General features: G+C 37.3%; 1 protein-coding gene and 2 long non-coding RNA genes across 8 annotated transcripts in view; 1 reads left to right on the top strand and 2 right to left on the bottom strand.

Annotated features, from left to right (window-relative positions):
* LOC138933701 (uncharacterized) overlaps nucleotides 1-12,427 on the top strand; it is a 211,494-nt gene that overhangs the window by 9,144 nt on the left and 189,923 nt on the right. For 2 of the 6 annotated variants that reach the window (XM_070296654.1, XM_070296651.1), the window contains exons 1-2: nucleotides 9,561-10,894; nucleotides 11,208-11,439. The exons of 3 other annotated variants lie outside the window; for them this stretch is intronic. The gene's annotated coding sequence lies outside the window, so the exon portion shown is untranslated. Of the gene's footprint in view, nucleotides 1-833; nucleotides 1,173-9,560; nucleotides 10,895-11,207; nucleotides 11,440-12,427 lie in introns of those variants that run through there. One more of the 6 variants, XM_070296652.1, reaches the window with a different exon arrangement.
* LOC138933705 (uncharacterized) lies at nucleotides 7,494-9,175 on the bottom strand. Its single transcript, XR_011447015.1, has 3 exons — nucleotides 8,572-9,175; nucleotides 8,216-8,482; nucleotides 7,494-7,596 (listed from the first exon to the last, which is right to left on the bottom strand). It is a non-coding gene; the product is annotated as an uncharacterized lncRNA (long non-coding RNA).
* Nucleotides 9,218-9,931, bottom strand: LOC138933707 (uncharacterized). Its single transcript, XR_011447017.1, has 3 exons — nucleotides 9,730-9,931; nucleotides 9,422-9,609; nucleotides 9,218-9,304 (listed from the first exon to the last, which is right to left on the bottom strand). It is a non-coding gene; the product is annotated as an uncharacterized lncRNA (long non-coding RNA).

The raw sequence follows: 12,427 nt of genomic DNA, 5'->3' as shown, positions 1-12,427 counted from the left end.
TATCGCTGACAGTCGTATTATTAAATGCAAGAAAAGTCAATGGATGCGCTCGAAAAGTTGCCACGTACAACTGCGAAAGCGAATCGATATCCAACAAATTCGGGGATTTGTGAGTTTTTGTATAAACCAAAAGGATAAACGTATTTCCTCGTTGAAATCGACGAAGATGCATCTCGAAGATTTTCCTCCACACGCCTGATCCTGAATGCACGCGCTCATGAAAAATTTATGCATAGAAAGAGTCCGCTAACGCATACGAGGATGACGACGGACGAGAAAAGCTCGTCTTCGAAAATCAATTTGCGAAATAAGTTCAGTACGTTGAAATTGAAACAACCGATGTCACGCAATCATAAATTCGCAAATTAAATGTACATCTTGCGAGAGATAAAGTACAACAAATCCTTTCAAATTGAAGAGTTTACTGTTCTAAAATTTTAATTTATCGACGGTGACGATTAGATAAGCGAAGGTCCAGCGTATCTCGCATCGACACAGCGCTGTACCGTGCAACGCTCGGAAACGCGTGACAGCGGCTCGCAGGGCCATCATTTACCATCAAACAGACCACGCATGGAATAATATACAACGTGCCAGTCTTGCCCGCGCGGTATCAGGCAATAATTCCTGTCCAGATATCTACATAATATACAGTCGACGGCGCGAGGATTCTCTCCGTACAAACGTTTACGTTTCGGATACATTCTCGATGGACGCGCGACCATTTCATTCGTTTCGAGATGCGTTCAAGCGATCTCGCCGATGTAAATCATTGTCTGCTTGAGCGAAATTTAGATCTTCGTCGAAGAAACGTTTAGGTAGAATCTATCGAGGTACTCGTGTGTCAGAATAAATCATTGAACGCTCGCTCTCCAAAGTTCGATAATTCATGTGACTGACGCGGATGTCTGGAAGTTTCGAATTTCCGCAAATTAGATTCGGACGTTTATCGATGAATAGCAAAAGTAATATCGCGAAGACTTTAACCACGCGCCATCATTGGATTTCACCTGTCACCCGTTGCATTTCCGGTTGATCGATCGTCGCGATAATACGGGGGCAAATGAAACCAATAATACGAATCGCGGGATGAATTGTCAATTGATTGGCGATGCATTTTCTTAAATGGCGCGATTGCGACGAGGGGGTTGCGCAAGTCGTGCACGTGGCAGGTAATGAATTCCGCGAATGGCATTTGGAAGTCATAAAAGATTTATGATATGCGCCGCGGTCGTTGTGTGTGGGGGCACGCGTAATTCCGCAACAGCCAGCCAACGTGTCGCCGGCGTGACGCATCATGTAAATGAAACATGTCGCACGTACATACATACACAGCCGAAATAATGCGAGTCGCGCGACTTGCAAATCGTATGGTTCGTGAGCGCTCGCTTCAACGAGCGATCGATTCGAGTTTTCGCGAGAGCAAGGCTATTGTAGCGCGGGAATAAGATACTTTCCGAAAGAGAGAGAAAGAGAGAAAGAGAGGGAGAGAAGCTTTTTATCCGTACACAATACTCTAAACAACGTGCGATCACTTCCGGTCTTTTTTTCCCCTTTTTTTGTTCAAGACGGCCGATATTGTGCAACACGCGATCCCTAATAGATTGGAATTTATGCTCGTAGAGTACGTAAAACTTTACGCGCGAGATAACGTAAAAGTTTTTCCGTCGCTTTCTAGGGCTCAAGATATTTAATGCCTGTAAATCTGTCAGATCGCTTCATTCTATCTGTCGCGAGAGTACTACTGCATCCACCGACTTTTATCGGCGGATACGGATGTTTTACGGCGCTATGTAGGACTTTTAATCACTCACACCGCTCAGATTTGCATTCGCGAGTTTGATCGTCGCGCGCGAATTTCTATGGTTACTATTGAATTGAACGTTCAATGATCAAACACGTTTTCGTATAGATTTGTAGTAATTTCGAGAATAGCTTGTCCCATTAGACGACAACATCTCATTTCACATTTCTATTAAAACAAAAAAATAAATCTCAAATAAATGAAATCATGATATTAATATCTATGATTAACATCAAATTTTTTAAGCGTTCCTTAAACGGATTTAATTTTGCTAATCAAACACTATCCTCTTTCCGATGTGTTTAATCAATACTTCAATCTTCGTTAATTCTGTCAATCAGTAGAGAAAACTCAAGTGCCACTCTCAATCTCGAACGAAAGAAAATCGAAGGGATTTTCACGCAACGCAATTAATTAATGCGCCATAAGTGTAACCGCGACGCACTACTACAACGAACAGATCAGTGGAGACAGAACGAACGCCGACTATGTCTCGCCAAGGGGATAAGACGCGTACAAAATTAGACTGATTAGATTTAATAAGCCCGTCGGGGTTTCTGCAAGACGCCGTCTGCTAATTTGCCCCAGGGTTTTAAGAGCGCCTAATTTGAGACGCAGATGCGGTTACCGTGTTGCATCCGAATCAAGTCCGTGATACACGAATAGTATTCGATAAATGCGTTTTAAGGATATCTATGAATAATTAATTAAAATAATAATTATTAATAATTAATATATTGTTTTTAACAGCGGTCATGTATTTTCATTAAATTTAGAAAAGCTTTATCTTTATGTCAATTAATCGAATAATTCATTGCTGATAAATACAATAACATTCCATTTTTTTTAGTAATCTTAATTGCCACCGCAAAGTTTAAATAAATATTGTGTGAATAACTATATTGCAAATATTATTAAAATAAAATATAATCAATACGGCCGCTAATATAATATTTCCAGCGTATACCAATATATAGAATATTGGTAAGTAAAAAATTGTACTGTAAATATTAAACAATGGCATAAAATCAGTAATGCTTGTAATGTGCGAACGTTTATAATTCGCAATATTAGCGTTTCTTTATAACGCGCCACTGTATATAACCCTTATTTAATCTCATATACTTTGCTATATTTTATAAAAGTGTATTAATCTTTCTTTTTTATATGTTTATGACTTTTACTCTTTTACTCAAAGTAGAACGCGTATTAGGAGATCTCTCTCTTCCTTCTAATATTATACGACTTTACGGCGACTTAATATTAACTTTAATATTTTTATGTGGACGCAATAACGATTAATGCCGGTACAAAGATTTTACGATTATATAATAAATTTTCATCTTTCAAACAATGTTCACTTGTCAGAAAATTAATTAATATGTTTTTCAAGAAACATTTTTTTCCATGCTTTCCAGTTTGAATATTTTATCCTAATATTGCTGCTAAAAAAGTAAATAAATTAAATAAATATACTCGCAAAATATATATTCTGCATGTTAAAACGTTTTTCAATGTATTACATTTTTATGTTCATTCAAATGTGTATATTAATGCTTCTGATCGATCTCGCACGCGAGAAATATGTTTTATAAATTTTGAAGTCTCTTTCCGCGGCTGTCACTGCTATTGTACAACTTCGACATATTATTACATACTATAAAAGTTGAATTCTGCTCTTAATCGATTGTGATCGACAGGTCGTAAATATGAAATGAATTCGATACGTCAAAAGAAACGCTTCGTTGAATTCTCTGACGTAAAATAGATACGTTCGGCAAACACAAAACGCAGTGACTGACGAATGACGAAAGGAAGACTTTGACGTGCCTGACAAGTCCGACATTAATGACGATCGAAGGGTGATACGTTGATCATGATGAGAATGGGCTCGCAGGTACATACAAAAGGCTTTCTTACAGCTCACAGCATGAATGATGGATGCCCGTGCTTCGTAGTGTGTTCGTCCGTGTAAAACCATAAAGGTTCATTCGTTGTTTGCGGATGTGAAAAAATACTACGTATCTACGTCTACGTATCGTGAAAAAGATGAGAATAAATTATATGCGAGCGTGTATACTTCCTGAAGAGATAAAATCGAATGATCGAGTTAGAGTAAAGAGAATATTAAAGCATCCATCTTTAAAGTCTACAATTTACGACAAAATTCACGCGGACAAAATTTTGTGTATAACTTTATTGTATCCTGTAATATTTATGGAATATATTTTTAAAAAAGAAAACACATTTACAAAATATGTTTTATTAATTTGTACGAACTCTTATATTTAATAAATATATATACGGTACACATAAAATTATAAATATATTTTAGTCTTGAATTTTGTCGTAAAAAATAGATTATCTAAGTTTTGATATGTACGATTAATATAAATTGCGCAATATATATTATAATAACTATTATAATAAACAGTATGTATGTCAAGAAACAAACAGATGCCATAACGATAGGATATTATATTAATGAAATTTTACGCAAATAGCCGAAATGTTAAAATAAATATATAAGATAGTAAAAAATGTAATTATGTGAGAAAATAGTTATTCTACGGAGATAACTGCGACGGTTATCATTATAAGTTGTACTAGATTGAAATAGCTAACTTTGAAATATTCACGAATGTTGCAAAACATAAGCTATTGGGAATATTTTTATAGAAACTGAAAGAGAGTCAATACAGTCTGTCTCCACTTTTCAGAGCGGCGAAAAGTTTTAATTGGCGGGCTAATTATCGTCACGCGATGAGTGAAACAACAAGTCGCATAAAGGAAAAGTTAGTGTTATTTTTCTGATTCTTCCTCAACGTGAGGTGATAAACTTTTTTTTATTGCAATATTTCTCAAAGATCATGGACGTTCTTCTTTTAATTTAGTCACAACATCGCAAGCTCACTTTCTTACTCTGCTTTATAAAGTACAAATCTGAATCTGATAAAATTAAAGATTTAAACAAAACGTAAAATTTGATTACACTATATAACTTATTATATTGATATTAAAAAATGATTTAAGGCAGAAACAAAGCATTTTATATAAATGTATATAATAAACGTATGCAAAATATATTTTCGCAGTTTAGCAATCGCGTTAGATTTGTCCGATGACAAGACGTAAAGAACTGATGGAGCGAACGTATAAAAGGGAAAGCGAGGATACCCCGACAGGGGTGACTAATGGAAGCCAAGAAAGTTCGGGGTTCAAATTCGTTTCGTCCTTTCTCTCGAATGGACATGCAGACAACAAAGAGCCGTCGGCGCTTGCCACATTGCAGGTTTTTTCCCGTCACCGTTAAATTCCCGATCTCTTCAAGAGATGGGGAGCGTAAACTTGAGAATAGAAGTTAGAGAGCCTGGGCTGAAGACTCAATTAGAACTTTTGTATTGCTGAAAACGATGTTTAAGCAAAAGTGGTGACTGAATTCGGTGTCTCGCATGTTGATGAAGCGCGCTCGATCAATTTTTAGTTTTGTGAATATATGCGTATTTGTTTAATATATAAATATCTTATTTATTTTAGCTTATCTTATTTAGCTTGCTGGCAAACTGCATATCTCGTTAAAATGTGTAACAAATGAATTTACATGAGAAAATAAAGAATCGAAGAAAAAATCAAAATGTATAATACATTTTGAATTTCATGCAACATTTTATAAATACGATGCGATAAACGGTTTTCACATAGTTTATATTATTTCCATACGTAGCATACACAGCTTTAATGAAATGTACGTTTATAAAGCACTACTCCGACTCACAGTATTAAAAATACACATGTCACTATAGAACAACATGCTTCATCCGCGGTTTTACGTTTACGGCCGATATAGGAACTGTACTTGCTAGTTTTTAAAATCTGCTCACGAACTCGTTATCAGGCCGTTCCATTACCAAATTACAAACTGACCGCGCTATTAGCGTCAGTGCCGGTTCGATAAATCCGGCGCGAGCCAATTTGCCAAATTGTTTATCGGGCGCTTTCGTCTCTGTTAACGCACTATACATTTTTCATGATTCCGCCCCTCTGAAACAACAGGAGATTTTTACGAGTGTATCGTTAGCGTATCATTTTCAGCTTGATTAATTAGCCTATTTTTTAAACGCTCAACAAATCGATCACGTCGACAGCTGTTGTTTTTCTCGTCAAACAGTTTTTACGATATTATTTTACGCGATTCTGTATAACGAAATTTTGTAGCAAGATATATCGGTTTGGTTGTAAAATTCGTGCGTTCTTCTCGCTCGATGCCTGGATATCGTTAATTTATTGGAATTCAATTAGCTCCCTCGGGAGCCATTTATTTCCTAACCGTCCGCGTATTATTTCATGATTTAAACAATTCAACAAACTAAACTGGATATTCTCCAAGAGCAGAAGTAATATGCGCGTACGTATAAATGTATCGCGTATAAACGAGAGAGACAATCAATAATATTACGAATATAATGTTTCTGAAAACCATTCGAGATTTAGCAATCTTTTCTTCCGCAATCGCCGAATGCATTTACGTGTTTTGGCAATCCAGGTTTCGTCTCAAGTACATTGAAACTTTCTCGGACGCAATTTGTCCGGCGAGTCTTTCAATATACGAATATATCGTATAATGCGACGTGCCTAACGGATTGTGATAAGCGCTTTCGCGTAAAATGCGAATTAGAGCCCAGACAGGTGGATGTGACGTTATTAAAGACTTTTATCTACTACATGGGTGAAAATAAATCGATGGCCATTGGATATGATATGTTAGTACAGATCGTCTTATAATAGTCATCTTTGCGATAGGACAAACAACCACTTTAGAAAGAGCCGGTTCATAGACATGAGATAGAGAGAACACACACAAGAAAAAGATGACATCCGAATTGATGAAAGTAGACGGTCAGTGCCAACGTATCGGGTATTTATATATACTTGGTCGTTTATCTTGGTTCATAAATGCACGATCTCACAGGTAATTTCGCAAATTGGAAACTCAGCCATGATCACGCGCCATCCTCGGTTCTCTGTAACGAAATTTGCGGCCCTCGTCATCGTTGGCGCGAACGACGATGCCGGCCATGCAATTCTGCACGCCGCTATTCTAAATAACCGGAATTGTGAAAAAGACAAATTGAAATGATCGTATCCTAAATCGACTCGAAATCGGGTATTAAGCGGAAGGCATTTTATTTTACTTTTTTTTATCCCTTTCCTACCGACAAAGAAATGTAATGAAAATCATTGAGTACTGTCCAAAATGATTTCTGCCTAAGATGAAACTGTAATATACGATGATATGTGGTTTTCATCTTAAAAAATATGCCTCAGAAAATTCAATGATATTATTTTCCTCTCGTTTCCTTCCTAATTTTAAATTTTTACAAAGAAAGGAAAGTGTCAATTAGTCTTATTACAAAGCGTCAGTCTTTCAAGTAATATGATATTTCGTGTAATATATAAGTTAGTAAAATTTGGAAGTTCTTCCAATTATGCCACTCATCTTTTCTCTTCTGATTCTTTTGTCATTACATTAAAATCTTCGGAGCGTATCATAGCAGACAGTTTGAAATTCTGACAGATTTTCCTATCTCGCAGAATTATAACAATAAGCATGCCATCATATAATAAGTCTCACAGCTTGTCGACAATAGTATTATTCTACTACTTACGAAATGTACCGTTTCGTACTCTATTCCGTAATACATAAGATTTCATTTACCTCAAGTAAAATACTCTTGGCGTTCTACTTTAGCGCTGTTGCTTCCACGAAAATGCAACGTTTTGTGTCTGAACATCTTAAACGAACAAAACGTCAATTGATTGAAAATCCTCCTCGATGTATCATAATCGTCGAGACAACAACGCGAAACTGTGTAATATTGGCACACAGTGTTGATTAAATCGCAATAAAAATGCTATCATGCGCGACACACAAATAAAAAACGGCTTACATTTTTCCACTCTTTTTTGACGCATAGAAAAATTAAATATACTTTGATATAAACAAAGTAAACAGAACATTTTATCGTTATCCGATAGATAAAGTCGATTTAACCATGCGAATTATGGAGGGCACGCTTTTTTTTCACATGCACAGGTGAATTTTTTATACAATGCGTACATAAAAGTATATTGTAAGCTACATATATTTCCGTGAAATAGAATATTTTTGTAATCATACTTATCGCGACAATCAAGAGCTTGATATTGTATAGTATTGTTTCTCTGTAGAATATTGTTTATAATAAAAATTTACAACAAAATTATAAATTAACGTAATAATATTGAAACAATAATACTCATGATTTCTCACATACGTTTGTTTCACGATACTTTCACGTGCGCGCCCTATTCAATCCGAAAATTGGAAAAAAATTCACGACACGGCAGCAAGTTAAAGTACTTAATACATACCTGTCAAAACTGATTCGCTGAATTATTTGAAGCTCAACGTCGCTGCAACGTGATATTTCAAGCTGCCATCCATCTGCACGGCTTAAGATACATACCATCAGGAATCTGCGATAGATGATATAAAACTGTCATGTTGCGTCATAATCCTTGTCGGGGAGGGACGCTTATGTCGCTTATTGAAATATTCATAATCATTCCCTTTTTTGCTCCAGGGACGCGACGCTGTAATTTCGTGTTCATCCCTCGGAGGCATGTTCACCTTTCTGTCTAAAAAATACGATAACAATGCGATTATTCTCAATCGCGATTCATTCTCTAAATAATTCAGATTATATTAACATAACTCCAATACATACCTTTTGCATTTTTATTTATAGATCATCTTTTTTTTATTACGACGCATAACATAATTGACTGTTGGAAATATAAATAAATGCGGCAATTTCTAATAATGATAGATTTTCTGATTTATTATTTCTCTTCCATCGCAAGCTTTTTCAACTCAATAGCCGCAATCAAATTAATTCAGCCAATTAACCGTGTTAGAAGTCATAAATCGTTTTGTGTTATGTTGTCCGCGTTATCAAAGCGACATCGGCGTCGGCTGTTTTAGCCTGTTAAAGAATCTCCTTGGTGCGAAATGTGTTCATTGTCCCGTTCAACAAACAAACTCATATTTTCCACGGTCCATTACCGTATTCCACGAAATACAGTGGTCGTTCGACATCATTTTGCGGCAGATCTTTGATAATTTATCGAGAGCGTACGCATCGTTTCGGTGCACTTTGCCGCTGTTTCTGGCTTCAAGTTATCGATCGATACCGGTTGGTGTATGTACATATACAAGCGCAAGAAATTAATTTCGTATGCACCCTACCATGCGAACAGGGATAACGAGTAGAGTCGCAGAAGCCATCGCGACTGCTATTGTGCCATTTTCTAAACGCTATATACGCTCGATTGTCCAAGTTGCGATAAATTTTGATCTACATTGCATAAATGCGAAAATAGAATCGGCTGCTTGAAATAAAAACGTTTGTCGTGCTACTTGAGAAGATATATTTCTGTATATCCAAATATATTATAATCCTGCAAGAAAAATAATATGTATTAGATTTTTGATATATATAGCGTGCCTCGATATAATATATAGAGAAAAACGATCATATACAGAAAATAACATACGGTTAAGAATATTATTCATACATATTAATTTGAGGTTAGTATAATTGCGCTGTCGCCAAGTAAAACTGGAAATCCATATAAAGTTTTTCAGAGAGCCGAAGAAATACGGATTATTTCATCTTGTCCAAGTTAAATGTATCATCGGAGACTGTTAAAACGCGTTTCTCCTTCCTGCTACACTCTTTTATTGCTTGATATCAGATTACATCCTTAATAAGGACAGAAAATAAAATGAGAACTACTAGAATTTGTTTACGCATTCTGTAAACAGATCCGTTTCTATCCGAGTCGTCAATACTCTCCGCTCGGAAATAAAATCGTGCGAATACCTGTCTCGAGAATCCGGGTTTCTGCACTTTAGCTTGGTGCAAATAGAGATTTAGTTTTGATCCGGAACGATAGAATCATAGATCAAATTATAGATTGATGCGCATCGTATCTCGTTATCGACGCCGTCTTCCTTCAGCGCTTTGAATTTGCAGTGGAACTGAACCGAAATCAGTGGCTCATCTCATAGTCCACGGTCCGCGCTTCGATTCCACGTTCCTAACACAGATGTGTAATGTATAATAGTTGGCAGCAGTGACGCCCTTTCGCTTGTTCGCGAAGTGAATATTGCACGATTCACGGCTTGCACGAAAGTGTCTATCGAACAGATTTCGTGGGGATATTGAGTGCGTAATTTAGTTTAGTAATCTTTTAGTAATTTTTCGTTGTTTACTCGATTCGATATGATGGAAATTAAGTTGTGGTTAATTTGTTAGCGCGCCCGCTCGCGACATCGCGGTTCCGCGTTCGATGTCGACCGGTGACGTCACGATTACTCTGACGTTTGGCGCTTAGTGTCTCGATTCCCCGCGGTTCGACTGAAGTCGCCTATGTGGTCGGCAGAAATATCGTTCGTCGCTTTTAGCGCATTTGTTGAATTTTGTGTGCGATTCGCGGCTTACCGAGAGTGTTGCGCGAGAATATTTGCCGAACGGATTTCGTCGAAATCGAGTGCGTCTCGGGATCGTAATCTCTCGTCGTTAATTCGAGTCGATTTCATCGAAATCAAGTTAAGATTGATTTGCTAGTACGCGCGTCCGCATCGCGGATCGCTCGGTTTCGACCAATGACGTCACGACTACTCTGACGTTTGCGCCTCCATTCCCGGGATTCGACTGAAGTCGTGTAAATGTGATCGACGAGAACATCGCCGCTTTCGTTGAATTTTGCGTGATTCGCGGCTTACCGGAAGTGTTGCGCGAGGGCATTTGCCGAGTGGATTTCGTGGAAATCGAATGCGTCACGGGCTCGTAGTCTTTCGTCGTTAATTCGAGTCAACTTGATCGAAATCAAGTTAAGTGCACGCGCTCGCGATATCGCGGATCGCCGGTCTCGATCGGTTATATCACAATTGTCGACACGTTTACGGCTCTTTTATATTAATTATCTGCTTTTCTTGATCGATGGATGAATAGAGATGATTTATCCGCTTCGTCGACAATCGCGGTAAGTCTATTCTTTTCCTGCTGTCTTTATTCGACCATAAAACAAAATTGCTGTTAATTCACTAGAACGGAGATTGGGAGCAATTTTAAATACACAAATGTTCTTTTATATTTTTTGAGTGGATAATTTAGCGGACAAAAGCAAGCAGTATTGGATTTTGTAGAATATATTTTTTGCCAACACAGCATAAAATCTGTTCAAAAATAGCATTTCTTTACTTCTTTATTCTCGATAAAAGCATTCTTGTTGGCTCTTGAGCAGCAAGACAGATTTGTAGATAGATCATTTTAAGCGACTTTTTAACTACTTATAGACGGAGCCATTATATAGTCGAGAGATTATTTTAAACATCTCGTGCGAGTACATATGACTGCTGAGTCGCAACCACAACAGAGACCGTATCGAGACAGCCTGTGGACGATGATGGATGAACACGTAGAATAGAAAATCTTGGCTGCGAGCAGTAGCGTGATATTACGCAGAAGAAGCAGGAAAAGTACAGGAGAATGAGGAGAGGGAGGAGGAGGCAAAAGCAAAAATGACGGGTATGAATTATTACTACGTACGCTGGTGCTCTCATATTTCCACAGACGCCGCTGCGCCGCAAAACTGAGTAATCATATATCGTCGAGGCTTCGACATTTTTTACATTTACTTCGGAAACGCTGATAAAATCCGATTATGCGACCACGATGTCACTTTCGGACAATGAAAAATTTGCTAGTATAACCCCGCATGAGGTAGGGTGATTTTATATCTCTTTTCCGAAAAATATATAACTTAAATCTTTTCGAGGTACTAGATTTTTCTATTTTCACGCGTACGTTTCAGAAAATGATGATAAAAGAACAGTATTCGCAATTAATCATTGTTTAATAGTCCTTTGGTACAAGTATTACAATTATTCTTGTTTTAATGAAAAGATAATAATATACCACATAGTTTTCTACAAAATTATAACATGCAGTTAAAATTATATATGCCTTTGTAATGCTTCAAGAAATCCTATCTTATAATATTATAAAAAATTTAATTATATGTGGCTACGAATCACTTTAACTGCGTACGATATCGGGTTACTTAAGTTTTCTTGCCCGCAAATGATAATATAAGCGCCGACAAGCCGATGTTTATGCCTGATTTTTTGAAGTTGCAATTACATTAGGGATGTGATCATAAAAAGCATGCATTGTATCGGATTAATTGAAAAAAGGGGAGAGAGCACTGGTAACGTAGGACACAAAGGAAGACGCTGTATCGCGTATCCGCATTCCCTTATACTGTAACTTAATTAATCACATCCTGTTATTGGCTGCTGACGATATTAGAAACTCTTTAATTCGTTACCATCGTTGCGCGAGCGAGCTAGGATCGGTAGGGGCTGAAATTCTCATTAATTAGTCACCGAAGCGCGGCCGCACAACAGGGACGTTTGATTAAATTTTTTTTCCACCATTTCTCGGCATAGCATTTCGATCCGTTTAACGTCGGTGACCACCAACACGCACACACACACGCACACTCACACACAGG

The sequence above is a fragment of the Polyergus mexicanus genome, unplaced genomic scaffold, assembly GCF_030449975.1.
Source record: "Polyergus mexicanus isolate NDT 795.1 unplaced genomic scaffold, iyPolMexi1.0 SCAF_5, whole genome shotgun sequence".
Lineage (NCBI taxonomy): Eukaryota > Metazoa > Arthropoda > Insecta > Hymenoptera > Formicidae > Polyergus > Polyergus mexicanus.
This window is presented reverse-complemented; position numbering and strand designations above follow the sequence as displayed.